This window comes from Enhydra lutris, unplaced genomic scaffold, assembly GCF_002288905.1.
Source record: "Enhydra lutris kenyoni isolate GAN:26980312 unplaced genomic scaffold, ASM228890v2 scaffoldscaffold34, whole genome shotgun sequence".
In the NCBI taxonomy this organism is placed as follows: Eukaryota; Metazoa; Chordata; class Mammalia; order Carnivora; family Mustelidae; genus Enhydra; species Enhydra lutris.
This window is the reverse complement of record NW_019154118.1, coordinates 13,275,520-13,292,047: the sequence shown is the minus strand read 5'-3', so window position 1 is coordinate 13,292,047 and position 16,528 is coordinate 13,275,520.

Here is a 16,528-nt window from a genome sequence, read left to right as displayed (position 1 = left end):
ACAGGGACTCTAAAATAACCAGGAAAATGTTAGAGGATCTACAAGGAAAGCTAGACAACATTCACAGACATATGGGGAATGTCAGCAGAGAGACTGAAATGATAAAAATGATCATATGAAAGCACTAGAAATGGAAAATATAATATCCTAAGTGAATAATTAATTCGATAGGATCAGAAGCAGCCTGGGCACAGAGGAAGAAAATGATCTATAATGGAAAAAGAGCAGAAATTATATAAACCAAAACACAAAACTTAGAAAATGCAATGAAGTATCTGAGATCTATGAGACACATACATGTAATTCAAATACCAGAAAAAAAGAGAGAATGGGGTAGAAGAAACTGTTGAAGAGACAATGGCTGGGTGCTTTCCAAAATTGTTGAAAGATATTAGTTAGCAAACTCCAAGCAAGATAAACACACACATATACACACACAGAGTACCCAGCACACAGGCACATCAGACTCAAACTGTTGAAAACCAAGATAAAATTTAGAAGCAGCTACAAATATTACATACAGAGAAACAACAGTGAGAATTCTGCTGACTTCTCATTGGAAACTAGATAGTCCAGAAGACAATGGAAAGACAACTTTTAAGTGCTTGAAGGAAAAAAAAAAAAACTAGAATTCTATATGCAGCAAAATACATCATTCAAAAACAAATGAAAAATACATTCAAGACAGACAAAAGTGGAAAGATTTCATCTCCAGAAGAGCAGCATTGCAATAAACACTAAAAAGTAATTCAGGGTATAGGAAAATGATACCAGATGGTAGCTCAGAGCTGAAGAAAGGAATGAACACAAGAAAATTATGTGGGTAAGTAAAAAAGACATTTAATTTTTTTAGAGGGAGAATTATACATTTACAGCTACATTTCTTTAAAAGACTATGGAATGGACTTCAAGGGAAGATGACAGAGTATGAGGACCCTAAGCTCACCTCCTCCCACAGATACAAACAGATCAATACTCACATCAGTATAATAGCCCAGAAAATGACCCAAAGACTGGCAGAACAAACTTCACAACTAAAGACAGAGAAGAAGAAGTGCAGAGATGCAGTGGGGAGTTAAACATACCACAGGACTGTCAGTCAGGGAAGTGGGGGGACCCACAGGCAAAGAGGAGAGAGAAACAGACCGTTACACAGGCGAGCTCACACAAGGAAGAGGAGTTCCCGTAACATCTGGCTTTGAAAATAACAGGGGATGAATTTTCATGAATTCTTACAACCAGTGGGACTTAAACCCAGGAATTCCATTTTATTTTTTTCTTTCCAAATTTTTAATTTAATTTATTTATTTGTCAGAGAGAGTGCACAAGCAGGGAGAGCTGCAGGCAGAGAGAAAAGCAGGCTCCCAGTTGAGCATGGAGCCTGACAGGAGGTTTGATCCCAGGACCCTGAATCATGACCTAAGCCAAAGACAAGATGCTTAACCCACTGAGCCACTGACTTTCCAAATTTTTATTTGAATTCTAGCTATTTAATATATAGTGTGGTACTGGTTTCAGGAATAGAATTTAATGATTCATCATTACATAACACCATCCACTGCTCATTAGAAAAAGAGCTTCCCTTAATACCAATCACCCAAACCCTGGAATTTTAAAAACCCATAGGCTTGGCTCTGAGAGAATTCGGAGAATGGACAGAAAACTCAGTCTGCATCCTTAAAGAGACAATACAACAAACAGCCCTATGGAGATGAAGATTATAAGCAGCAGTTTCAAAAACACCTGGGCCATAAAGAAGTGTTAATAATCTCAGAGCAAGTCCCCAGAGAGACAGAAATGGCTGGGAGACACCAGCAGGAACACAGGAGCTGGCAAACATCACTGCAGACCCCCACCCCAGCAAAAACACAGGGCACCACTCCAAAGCGACTCCTTCCCTGGAAACAGGGGAAGAGAGCCAGACACAAAAGTCAGACTTTGGCCTCAGCAGTGGGTTGGGAGCAGACATCTAGTCTGACTGCAAGCCCCATACACCAATGAAGGCTTCTCAAGGGACAATACAGGGAAAGTACCCTGAACTTTGGTACTGCTGCATCTCTGACAAATGCCTGGTCTGAATCAACTCAAGCTTAAGGCAGCCCTAGACAGGCCCGCTAACACTACAGAGACCAAACAATACATACAACAGGAAGAGAGCCATCACAGATGAGTAGACTGAAGGAAAAAGTGGCCAAGCCACAAGTGCGGAGTGTACGCAACACAAAGAACACACTTCCGAAGAACCAGGTTCTGGTGAACAGGGGGCTCTGTAAAACAGGACACTACAAGGCCTCTTCTTCATAAGGCCACAACTTTCAAGAGCAGGAGACATAGCAGACTTTCCTGTGACACAGAAACAGACAAACAAAATGAAGAGACAAAAGAATATGTCCCAAATGAAAGAACAGGGCAAAATCAGAGCAAGAGACCTAAGTGAAATAGAGATATATAGTATGCTTGATTGAGAATTTAAAATAATGATCATGAAAATACTCACTGGACAGGAGTAAAGAGTAAGACAGAAAACATAAAAAAGAACCAATCAGAGATGAAGAACTCAATAACTGCAATGAAAAATATATGAGGTGGCAGGGCACCTGGGTGGCTCAGTCAGTTAGGTGTCCAACTCTTGATTTTGGCTTAGGTCATGATTTCAGGGTTGTGGAATTGAGCCCCACATTGGGCTCTGCACTCAGCACAGAGTCTGCTTGTCCTCCTCCCTCTGGTCCTCTCCCCACTCACATATTTTTTCCCTCTCTCTCTAAAATAAATAATATTTTTATACATATATATATAGGAGGTAGAATAAACAGTAGCCTAGAGCCAGAAGGACAGATGAGTGACATGGAGGACAGAATAATGGAAGAAATCAGGTTGAGAGGAGACAGAATTATAAAAAGCAAAAATAGCCTAAGAAAATTCAGTGACATCTTCAAGCATAATAACATTAACATTATAGGGATACTAGAAGGAAGACAGAAAATGGGAGCAGAAAATTTATTTGAAAATTTCCCAAACCCGGGAAAGAAACAGAAATCCAGATCCAGGAGGAACAGAGTGCCCCCCAAAAATCAACCCAAGAGGTCCACATCAAGACATATAGTAATTAAAATGGCAAAAAATAATCGTAGAGTTTTAAATCAGGACTAGAAAACAGTTACATACAAGGGAAACTCATGGTTATCATCTGACTTTTCAGCAGAAACTTTGTAGGCCAGAAGAGATTGGCATAATATATTCAAAGTGCTGAAAGGAAAATATCTGCAACCAAGAATACTCTATGACAGCAAGGCTATCATTCAGAATAGAAGTAGAGAGAAAGAGTTTCCCAGGCAAACGGAAGTTAAAGGAATTCATGACCAATAAACTAGCTCTACAAGAAATGTTAAAGGAGACTTTAAAGGAGACTTAAAAAAAAGGCGAGCATATCTGTAAAAATTCAAAGGACTCAAAACGAAAGGATGAAAAGTATGACACCACATACCTAAAACATTGGTGGGGGAGGAGTAAAGAATGGGTTCAAACCTAAGCAATCATCAACTTAGTATAGACTGCTATATGTAGAAGATTTTTATATACAAACTGAATGGTAAGCACAAATCAAAAACCAGTGGTAGATATGAAAAAATGGGGAAAAGGGAATCCAAGTACATCACTAAAAAGCCAACTGATTGGGAAAGAACTACAAAAATAACCATAAAACAAGTAAAAACATGGCAATAAATACATGGCTATAAATAACTACTTCGAATGTAAACGGACTAAACACTCCAATCAAAAGACACAGGGTGAGAAAGTGAATAAAAAAACAAGATCCATCTATATGCTGCCTACAAAGAGACTTAAGATGCAGGCAGACTGAAATGAAAGGTTGGAGAAGCCTCTATCATGAAAACAGATGTGAAAAGAATGCCAGCGTAGAAATACTGATACCAGACAAAATAGACTTTGAAACAAAGACAGCAACAAGAGACCAAGGACACTATAGAATAATAAATGGAAAAATTCAACAAGAAGATATAACAACTGTAAGTATATCTGCACCCAATATGGGAGGACCCATATACTTAAAGCAGTTAATAACAAACATAGTAGAAGTAACTCATAGTACTACAATACAGGAGGGGACATTAACACCTCATTTACAACAATGGACAAATCATCCAAACAGAAAATCAACAAGGAAACAGTAACTTTGAATGACACTTTGGACCAGATGGATTTAACAGATATATTCAGAACATTCCATCCTAAAACTGGAATACGCATTCTTTTCAAGAGCACATTCTGGAACATTCTCCAGAAAGAGATCACATTCTCCAGAGAACATCTAAAAGAGGCCACAAAACAAGCCTCAACAAATTAAAAAAGACTGAACTCATACCATGCATCTTCTCTGATCACAATCCTATGAAACTAGAAATCAACCACAAGAAAAAATGTAGAGTAACACAAATGCATGAAGGCTAAATGACATGCTACTAAACAATGAATGGCTCAACCATGAAATCAAAGAGGAAATTTAAAAAATACATGGAGACAAATGAAAATGAAAACAACTGTCCAAAATCTTTGGGATGCAGCAAAAACTGTTCTGAGGGAAGTTTTAGCAATATAGGCCTACCTCAAGAAGCAAGAAAAATCTCAAATAAACAACATAACCTTAGACTAAAAGGAGATAGAAAAAAGAAGAACAAAGCCCAAAACCAGTAGAAAGAAGGAAATAATAGAGATTGGAACAGAAATTAATGAGATAGAAACTAAAAAACCAATAGAACAGATAAATGAAACCAGGAGCAGGTTCTTTGAAAAGATCAACAAAATTGATAAACGTCTAGCCAGACTCATCAAGAAAGAGAGTGAGAGAGAAGACTCAAGCAAAATCAGAAATGAAAGAGAAATAACAACCAACGCCACAGAAATAAAGGATTTTAAGACAATATTATGAAAAATTATATGCAAACAAATTGGACAACCTATAAGAAATGAATTCCTAGAAACATAGAACCTCTCAAAATTGAATTAAGAAGAAATAGAAAATTTGAACAGACTAATTACCAGCAGTGAAAGTAAATCAGTAATCAAAAAAAATCCCAAGAAACAAAAGTCCAGGATCAGGGACACCTGGGTGACCCAGTCGGCTAGGCATCTACCTTCCGCTCGGGTTGTGATCCTGGGGTCCTGGGATTGAGTCCCACGTTGAGCTCCTTGCTCGGCAGGGAGCCTGCTTCTCCCTCTGCCTGCTGCTCCCCCAATTGTCCTTGCTCTGACAAATAAATAAATAAGATCTTAAAAAAACAAAAAAGGTCCAGGACCAATAGCTTCACAGGTGAATTCTACCAAACACTTACAAAAAAATTAATACCTATTCTTCTCAAATTCATTCTATGAGGCCAGTATCACCCTGATACCAAAACCAGATAAAGACACCACAAAAAAAGAAAACCACTGGCCAATATCTCTGATGGACATAGATGCAAAACTCTTCAACAAAATACTAGTGAACCAAATCCAACGATACATTAAAAAAAATCACTCACCACAATCAAGTGAGATTTATTCCCAGTATGCGTAAATGGTTCAATATTTGCAAATCAATCAACATGATACATTGCATCAGTAAGAGAAAGGATAGGTCAGGAACAAGAAAAGGATGTCTACTCTCACCACTTTCATTCAGCACAGTACTGAAATAAATGGATGGATGGATGGATGGATAGATAGATAGATGGGAAGAAAGAATCCAAACTGGTAAAGAAAAAATAAAACTTACTATTTGCAGAACACATGACACTATAAGTAGAAAACCCTAAAGACTCCACCAAAAAAACACAAAAAAACAAAAAAACAAACAAACAAAAAATCCTACTAGAATTCAATAAGGTTACAGGATACAAAATCAATATGCAGAAATATGTTGCATTTCTACACACTAATAATGAAGCAGCAGAAAGAAAAATTAAGAAAACAATCTCATTTACAATTGTATCAAAATAACAAAATACCTAGTAATAAATTTAACCAAGGAGGTAAAAGAAAACCCTATACCGTGAAAAACCATAGAACACTGATGAAAGAAATTGAAGACAAAAACAAATGGAAAGACATCCCATGCTCACAGAGTGGGAGAACAAATATTGTTAAAATATTCATACTACAAAGGAATCTACACACTTAGTGCAATTCCTATCAAAATACCAACAGCATTTTTCACAGAATTAGAATAAATAATCTTAAAATTTGTATGGAACCATAAAAGATCCCAAATAACCCAAGCAACCATGAAAAAGACACACACACACACACAAAGCCGGAGGTATCATAACTCCAAATTTCAAGATATACTACAAAGCTGTAATAATGAAAAGAGTATAAAACTGGCACAAAAACAGACACATAGATCAATGGAACAGAATAGAAAGCCCAGAAATAAATCCATGCTTATATGGTCAATTAACCTTCAACCATGGAGACAAGAATATGCAATGGGAGAAAGTCTCTTCCACAAATGATGTTGGGAAAACTGGACAGCAATATGCAAAAGAATGAAACTGGATCGCTTTCTTACATCATACACAAAAATAATCTCAAAATGTATTGAAGAGTCCTGATACCAAAAAAATCCTAAAAGAGAGCACAGGCAGTAATTTCTCTGACAATGGACATGGCAAGATTTTTCTACATATGTCTGGTGAGGAAAAGAGAACAAAAGTAAAAATAAGCTATTGGGACTACATCACAATAAAAAAGTTTCTGCACAACAAAGGAAACAACAAAACAGCCTACCGAATGGGAAAAGATATTTGCCGATGACATATCTGATAAAGGGTTAGTATCCTAAACATATAAAGAACTACATAATTGAACACCAAAAATCAAATAATTCAAATAAAAGATGGGCAGAACACATGAACAGTCCTTTCCTCAAAGAAGACATCTAAATGGCTTAACAGACACATGAAAAGATGCTCAACATCTCTCATCGAAAGGGAAATACAAATCAAAACTACAATGAGATATCTCCTCACACCTGCTAAATGGCAAAAATCAAAAACACAAGAAACAAGTGTGACATGGATGTGGAGAAAAGGGAAGCCTCATGCACTGTTGGTGGGAATGCAAACTGGTGCAGCTATCTGGAAAACAGTATGGAGGGTCCTCAAAAAACTGAAGATAGAATTACCATATGATCTAGTAATTCTACTACTGGCTATTTGCCCAAAGAATAGAAGAACACTAATTCAAACAGATATATGCACCCCTATGTGTACTGCAGCATTATTTACAATAGCCAAACTATCTATGCAAAACAGTCAAGGGATTCACAAAATAAAAGGATGTAAAGTATAACACTATATACCCAAAATTTCAGGGTAGGGGGTTGAAGGAGTAAAAATCTAATGCTTTTAGAATAGGTTCAAACTTAAGTGACCCATATACAGAAATACGTTAAATATAAATCTAATGGTAAATGCATATCAAAAAATGTTAATAAATATGCAAGAAAATAAAGAGAAAGGAATCCAAGTATAACACTAAGAAAGCAAACTAATTATAAGAGAAAAGAGCAAGAGAAGAAACAGAGAACCACAAAAACAACCATAAAACAAGTAAAAAAAATGGTAATAAATACATATCTATCAATAATTACTTTAAAAGTAAATGAACCAAATGTTTCAATCAAAAGACACGGGGTGAGAGTGGATAAAAAAAGTAAGATCCATCTATACGCTGCTTAAAAGGGTTTCATTTCAGACCTAAAGACACATGCAGATTTAAACTGAAGGGATGAAAAAACATTCATCACACAAATGGAAGTGAAAAGAAGGCTGGGGTAGAAATATTTATAACAGACAAAATAGACTTTAAAATAAAGACTGTAACAAGAGACAAAGAAGGACACTGCATAATCAAAATGAACAAACAAGAAGATATAACAATTGTAAATATTTATGCATTGAACATGGGAGCACCCAAAAATATAAGGCATCTAATAACAAACATAAAGGAAGTAATTACCAAATGAGGGAGGTGGGGGGGCTGGGTGAGACTGGTGGAGGGTATTAAGGAGGGCACATATTGCATGAAGCACTGGGTATGGTGCATAAACAATGAATCTTGGAACATGAAAAAAATAAAATTAAATTAAGATGTTAATAAATAAAGTAATAAAGTAATTGATAGTAACACAATAATCATAGGGGACATTAACAGCCTACTTACCACAATGGACAGATCATCCAAGCAGAAAATCAACAAGGAATAGTGGCTTTGAATGACATAGTGGACCAGATGGATCTAACAGATATATTCAGAATATTCCATCCTAAAAGAGCAAAACACACTCTTTTCCAAGCACACATGGAATACTCTCCAGAACAGATCACAGGTCTCAACAAATTAAAAAAAAAAAAAAACAAAACAAAAAAACTTCCATCATACGACACATCTTCTCTGACCACAATGCTATGAAACTAGAAATCAACCCAAGATAAAATCTGGAATAACACAAGTACATGGAGGTTAAATAACATGTTACTAAACAATGAATGGATCAATCAAGAAATCAAAGAAGAAATTAAAAAATCACGTTCTTACACCATACACAAAAATAAACTCAAAATGGATTAAAGGTTTAAACATGAGACCTAAAACCATAAAATTTCTAAAAGAGAGCACAGGCATTAATTTCTCTGACATTGGCCATAGCAACTTCTTTCTAAATAGAGCTCTTGAAGCAAGGGAAATAAAAGCGAAAATAAACTACTGGGACTACATCAAAATAAAAAGCTCCTACACAGCAAAGGAAAGAATCAATAAAGCAAAAAGACAACCTACTGAATGGCAAAAGGTATTTGCCACTGCCATAGCCAGTAAAGGGTTAGTGTTCAAAGTACATAAAGAACTGATACACCTCAATACTAAGAAAAAAAAATCCAGTTTAAAAATGGGCAGAAGACATGAACAGACATTTCTCCAAAGAAGGCATCCAGATGGCCAACAGACGCATGAAAAGATGCTCAACATCACTCATCATCAGGGACGTGCACATCAAAACCGCAATGAGATACCACTTCACACCTGTCAGAATGGCTAAGATCAAAAACACAAGAAACAGGTGTTGGCAAGGCTGTGGAGAAAAAGGAACCCTTGTGGACTGTTAGTGGGAATGCAAAATGCTCCAGCCACTGTGGAAGGCAGTATGAAGGAGGTTCCTCCGAAAAATGAAAAATAGGGTTACCATATGATCCAGTATTCCACTACTGGGTATTTAATCAAAGGATATGAATATGACAAAATGGAAAGATAGAGGTACCCCTATGTTTATTGCATTTACAATAGGCAAACTATAGAAATAGCCCAAATGTCCAATGGTAGATGAACATATATCCCATATATAATACAATGGAATATCGTTCAGCCATTAAAAAAAAAAAAAAAGAATGAAATCCTACCATTTGCCACAACATGGATGGATCTAGAGGGTATAATGCTAAGTGGAGTAAATCAGAGAAAGAAAAATACCATATAATTTCACTCATATGTGAAATTTAGGAAATAAAACAAAAAAGAGACAAACCAGGACACCTGGGTTGCTCTGTTGGTTAAGTGTCTGTCTTTGGCTCAGGTCATGATCCCAGAGTCCTGAGATCAAGTTCCCCATTGGGCTCTCTGCTCAGCAGGGAGCCTGCTTCTCCCTGTCACTCTCCCTCTGTTCTCTTTCTCTCTCAAATAAATAAATAAAATCCTTTTAAAAATATCAAAGGAGAGAGAGAGAGAAAGAGAGAGAGAGACCACCCAAAAAACAGAGTCTTAACTATAGTGAACAAACAGATGGTTACCAGAGGGGAGGGTGGGTGGGAGGATGGGGGAAAAAGGGAAGTGGATTTGGAGTACACTTACACTGATGAGCACTGAGTAACATTTAGAATTGCTGAATCGCTATATTGTATACCTGAAACTAATAATAATAAAACATTGTTAATTACACTGGAATTTTTTATAAAAAGGTTAGCAGCCTTTGGCACCTGGGTGGCTCAGTTGGTTAAGCAACTGCCTTTGGCTCAGGTCATGATCCTGGAGTCCCGGGGTTGAGTCCTGCGTCAGGCTCCCTGCTCAGCAGGAAGTCTGCTTCTCCCTCTGACCCTCTCCCCTCTCATGCTCACTCTCCCTCTCTCAAATAAATAAATAAAATCTTAAAAAAAAAAAAAAAGGTTAGCAGCCTTTAAAACAAACCATGATAAATGCTTTAACTAAGGTATATACCATAATACCTATGACGTGTTTTGAAGAACACAGAGAAGGGAATAACCTAGAAGATAGTTGTTATGAATTGAATTGAGTTGAATTCCATGAAAAGTAATGTTGGAGTTCTAGCTTCCATGTTTCACGATGTAATCTTATTTGGAAATAGGATTGTTGTAGAAATAATCAGTTAATGAAAATCAGGTCCTACTGAATTAGTAGGTGTCCTTAATCCTAATAACTGATGTCCTTAATAAGAAAGGAGATACGGACATACACATAGGGAGAATACCACGTAACGAACAAAGACAGAGAGTGAGGTAAGGCAATTTCAAGTCAAGGAACAGCAAGGACTGAGGGCCATTACCTCAAACTAGGAAGAGGAAAGGAAGGATTCTCTCCTCTAAACATTTCAGGAGGCCCTGCCAGCACCTTGATTCCAGCCTCTGAAGCTGTCAGACAATAAATTTAAGTTGTTTTAAGCTGCCCAGTTCATGGTACTTTGTTGTGGAAGCCCTAGCAAACTACTAGGTAGAGTATGTATTAGCGTTCTGTGTTTTACAGAGGAGGAACAAATCCCCAAAGTTACAAACTTTAAGTGTAACCATGCTGGCATTGGACCCAAGTCTTCAAAACTATTGTTCTTGGCACTACCTTGGGACCAGAATACATTAGCTCTGACATTCAAAGTCCACTGGCGATAAGAAAGGCAATAAGGAGATAAAAGATGTTTGGGAAAGTCTAGCTCTTTGTGGACTAGCCATTTTCATGTTCTTCCCTTTCCTCAAATTATATAAAGCGCAGAAATCTGGAAATAGTTTTCTTAATAGGTAAGATGCCGATAAATAAAATGCTAGCCTCTTTCATCAGAAAGATGGTTTTCATTCTGTTTCTGATAATTTGGTGACCTAGGTATCTGGATAAACTTCTTCACTAAAAAATTTCCACCACTGGCTCAAGAGGACTACAGAAGTCAATAAAAAATGAAATAGTCGGTGCTGAGCAAAGGGAGGAAATCACTGACTAGTAATTTCAAACTGAGGGCCACCCTGTTGCTCAGTCAGTAGACCGTGTGACTCTCCATCTCAAGGTTATAGATTTGAGCCCTATGTTGGAGGTAGAGTTTACTTAAAAATAAAATCTCCAAAAAAAAAAAAAAAAAAAAAAAGATGTTAGAGCTGAAAGCCAGGCCTCAGGCCAAATTCTTATTGTCTTCGTAGTATTAAAGACCTCAAAGTGAAAATTTAAGTTAGAGAGACCTTCCATTAGTAGGATTCACAGAAGCCTGGCAGATGCTAATTTAAATTCTCCCGTGAAGAAATACATTCCAGGCTTCAAAAGAATTCCAACAAATAGAAGTCATTCATGAGTCCATCCTCCACGGTCTCATTTATAAGACAATTTTCACCTTGAGCTTTACTGTACCAGGCTATGCTCTTTGATGTTGTCACCCACGGCACAGACAACTCCTTGCCCTTCTAGTCCTACCTATTGCCTGACACCGGCGAACTCCCATTTCTCCTTCGAGTCTTAACTTGACCTGGGAAGCTGCTTGGAGTTCCTTAGAGAAAGTCAACATCCTGTCTGCGCACTATTCTGTTCCAGCATATGTTTTTTACTTACAACTCCAATTTCCTCAGGACCCACCAGCCCACAGTTACAAATGACATCAACATCAACAGTTCAAATGTCACAGATCAATTGCTCCTTCACCCATGGTCTCGGACAAAAATCTCTCCCGTTGTTACTTCTGGAAATTTATGGGTATGCCTCATTAGTGCACATGAATGAGTCTACGCTCTGCTGTTGTTATGGAACTCATCTAAGGGAAGGCTAAAAAGAAACAGCAGATCCAAAATGGAGTCACTTTTGCTAAGCCCCCACCGAGACTTCCTGACTGACTACACTGCAGTTTCAGCCTCCCAGGAGTGGAATTTGAAGCCAGTCAGCCTGGGATTTCCACACCAGCATTAGTGAGGTGATCTGCTTCAGGAAGAACTTCTGCTTTCCCCCCAAGGGAAGGAGACCTCGCCTGAAACAATCCACTTTCAACTTCCTCGTCTCACCCTCCTCCTGCCTATAAAACCTTCATTTTGTATACCTCCTTGGAGCTATTCTCTACTTGCTAGATGGGATGCTGCCCGATTCATGAGTGGTTGAATAAAGCCAAATAGATCTTCAGATCTACTCAGTTGAATTTTGGTTTTTAACAGGAGTCACATGGCCAGCTTTCTGTAAAAGCACTCTTTCTAGCCCAGAGTCCTAATCCTAAGGCTCCAAAGTGAGAGAGAGAGATATCCCTAACTGGCACAGCAAGCATGACTAATGTTTGTGTGAATATATGGGTACATGGCATAATATACAGCTGGAATTGTAAAGAATAATTACCTGTGCAGAGCAGAATTAGGACGTGGACACGCCTTTTTTTTCCTTTATAAGCTCTTGTATAGTATTTTTTTTTTTTTTTAATAAATACACACTTGCATCTTTGATGAAAATAGACTCGATTGCTTAAAATGACAGAGCATGCTTTCCGGTCCTTACTGGTCTGCAGTCAGTGTGTGTTCCACTCAGGGCTCGATCCCAGAATCCATGCGTTCGTGACCAGAGCTGAAGGGCAGGCGCCCCTAGAAACTCTGATTTTAGCTGAACAGACAGACTACCAGAATGAAGGCTACATTTCTCGGCCTCCCTAATAGTTAGATGGAGCCATGTAACTGAGTTGTAACTATGAGAATGTCAGAGAGGATGTATGGAATTTTCAGACCAAGGCTTTCAAAGAGTGGGTATGCACGTTCCATTCCCTCTTGGCCATTTCTCTAGAGAAGACACAGAAAGTTATGACAATGGCAGAATTACAAGATGGAAAAACTTGGATCCCATTTAGAGGAGGGCTACCCAATGACCAGGATCATCCATTTGAACTGTTTTTTGAGTGAAAGATAAATTTCTACTGTGTTGGGGTCATTGTAATTCTGGGGCTTGTTAGCACAGACAAGTATGTTAATTAACACTTCCATGGGAAAGAAAACCTTTTCTCTGGAGTAAACCTCTGTTATTTTGGGTGTCTATCACATGACCTACAGCCTCATCAATATTATATATACATATGCTTTAAGAATTTTATTTTTACCTAAATATTTATTCTCCAGTCATTCCCTAAGGTCTTTCTTTTGAGTATGGTCCCTCTGATTGGAGCTCTAGGCAGTCTATTGCCTAAACTACAGGCCCAGAGTTTTGTGTTTGATTTTCAACTTTAATTTGTTCGCAGTAGAGACAAGTTAACTCTTGCAGATCAAATTGAAGGCAGAATCCTGCCAGATTTGGGGCTTGAAAAGTCTCTCAAGAGTCTTTCTAGTCTCTCATTGCCTACACCCAATTCAATAGCTATTTATATTAGCAGTCATATTTATGCTGTCTTTCCAAAACATTCTTAGTTTTCATAGAAATAAGTCTTGGGGTGCCTGGGTGGGGGTAAGGCCCAAGCACAGGTTGTGATCTTGGGGTCATGAGATCGAGCCCCACAATGGGCTCCACACTCAGCACAGAGTTTTCTTCAGATTCTCCCTCTCTCTGTCCCTCCTGCTTGTGTGCCCAGGCTCTTGCACGCTCACTCGCCCGCTCTCAAATCAATCAATCTTTAAAAAAAACCCAAATTATTTTTCTTTGCAGACTCAAATTTTACCAGTTTGTAAAATTTAATTATGTAATTATGAGGAGTTTAACAGAAATCAATAGATTGGTAGCATAACTGGCTCTTGTTAAGCATCCCACTCCACTGGTGGAAGGAGATACGCAGGAGTGAACCAAAGTGAAGGCTACAAGCTGTGAGTCTTTAGTATTTTCCAAAGATCGGCTGGTATATTTCAGAAAGGCTACTGAGAACATTAGTTAAGTGACCCTGGTTGGGAAGAGCTTCTACTGTATGCAATGTGTACTTTTGGGGGGACAGAGACCATAGATTTCATTTTCAGAGGGATCTCTGATCCCTAAAATATTAAGTAGCTACTTATTAGGTTTTAACCTAATCCATGGCACCGGGTTGAGGAATAAATATCTTCTCTTCCTGTATCTGTTTTTGGGTGCTTGTGCACCTACCTTTTTCTTGAATATGCTTTTCTTTTTTTAAGATTTTATTTATTTATTTTAGAGAGAGAGAGAATGAGAGAGAACATGAGAGGAGAGAGGTCAGCAGGAGAAGCAGACTCCCTGTGGGGCAGGGAGCCCAGTGTGGGACTCGATCCCGGGACTCCAAGTTCATGACCTGAGCCAAAGGCAGTCGCTTAACCAACTGAGCCACCAGGCTCTCCCTGAATACTCTTTTCTATCTAAAAACTAAAGTCATACAAATAGATGTTTGCGAGCCTGTGGCCCCCATCAGCTCATCAAAACACTCAGACTCTAAATCTCGGTTTAGAATCTACCAAGTGAATGAGGCTCCCTTACTCCACTCTGGTCAAATGCTCCCCACACAGAGAAAGGGACTGTAACCAATAATAAAACAGCCATCATCAGTTTTGATCCTTTCACCCTTTTGTTTTCTTCATAGCATGTATCACCATCTGGTGGTGGTGCACGATCCCGTACATATTCAATGATAAAATTCTAGCTATTCGGGGTATTATATTGGAGGTTTGCTTATAATTTCAATGTCAGATTTCCCAATCTTTCACAATAGGTCATTTTTCTAAAATGCGAAATTACTTAATTCAAGGGAAAAATATACTTTCGGACTAAACAAACCACATAAGCAAGTCCACAGCAGCCACAAATGTGGAACCTCTGTACTAGATAAATTATACCTTTTAAATCTGTGAGAATAAAAGGAAATCTCACTAAAAGGGACTTGAGTGGCCAGCAGGGGGAGCTCTTACACCCTTTCACTCCTAGTCAACTGCAGACCCAACAAGGAAGAGCCTAACCTTGCAAGTCCATTTACTTTTGCTGTTAATTTACTACCCCGGTAAGATGAAGGTTTCCCTCTACCCTAGCAACAACCCAGCCAAGGAAAGACCGTCACAACAAAGCCAACGAAAAGCCATTCTACTTCCAACTCCCAGTTTATTCCAATGGACTTTTATTTACAACAGCCTTCCCGACCTCCCCTTTTTCTCTTTGGAGTTTCTTTTCTTTCCCCTGTGGATTTGCCTGTGAGTTTGCCATAGCTTGCTTGCCCTAAATTGCAATCCTCTACTATTCTCAAACAAACCCCTTTTTGCTGGCAAAATAACTGGCTGTTTTATTTTCAAGGTTAACAAACCACATTTTTATGTTTCTCAGAAATGATACATAAAAATCTTAATCTCAAACATTAAAGGGTTAAATGAGAATGACAAAGGAAACAAGAAATGTGATTTGGAAAGTAGGAGCCAATTTCTCGTCTTGAGGTTGTACACCTGAAACGAATATACCGTTATCAAGTCATTACGGTGTACACCTGAAACTAATATACTGTTACAGGTCCACTAAAAAAAAAAAAAAAAAGAAAAAGAAAAAGAAGAAAGAAAATAGGAGGCAAGCCACAGGTATTTAAAACAATATTCATATAAAAGGTTTTTATGGAAACTAATTCATTTCTCCCCTTACCTGGTAGCACTTCTGATGCTCCTGTAAGGAAACAGAAATGGGTCTTTCCCAAACTTAGTTACCAGCATTATCACTTTTCAGCGTTTTCTTCTACTGACCACTCACGAGGGAGCAACACGGAAGGACATTTTCTCCCGACTGATCAAATTCATTACAGCAGCGGTTTTCTAACTTCAACAAACCTTAGACTCACTTGGGGTTTGTTAAAATACAGATTTCTGGGACCCTCCGGCACGTTCTGATCCAGAAGGTCTGAGCGACTCCCGAGAATCCGTCTTTCCAAGCAACTCCCAGAGGATGCCAACACAGCCGGTTGGCCACTGAGAAGCCCTACACTGAGGCTCCCAGAAATTCGATTTACAAGCGTGACCACCGCAAACCACCACAAAAACAAACAAAACAAAACAAAACAAAACCACACACTCCGACTGGGAAATATTAGTCATTGTCTCACAGGTACTGAACTCCCTTCAATGTAAGTGGGGAAATGCCTCCGACATTCAACTCAAAGGAAAATACCTATTTCCCTCAAGGTAGGGCATCGGTTTTAGGAATGTCTGCATAAACACAGTCAATCTGCTTCGTGCAAGACTCAACTACACCCGTAGTGGCAGCTGAAAAGCAAACAAAAACAAAACCTGAAACTCCATTCTCCGCGGCTTGGGTTCCTGAACCAGCGTCCCGCCCTCGCTTCCAA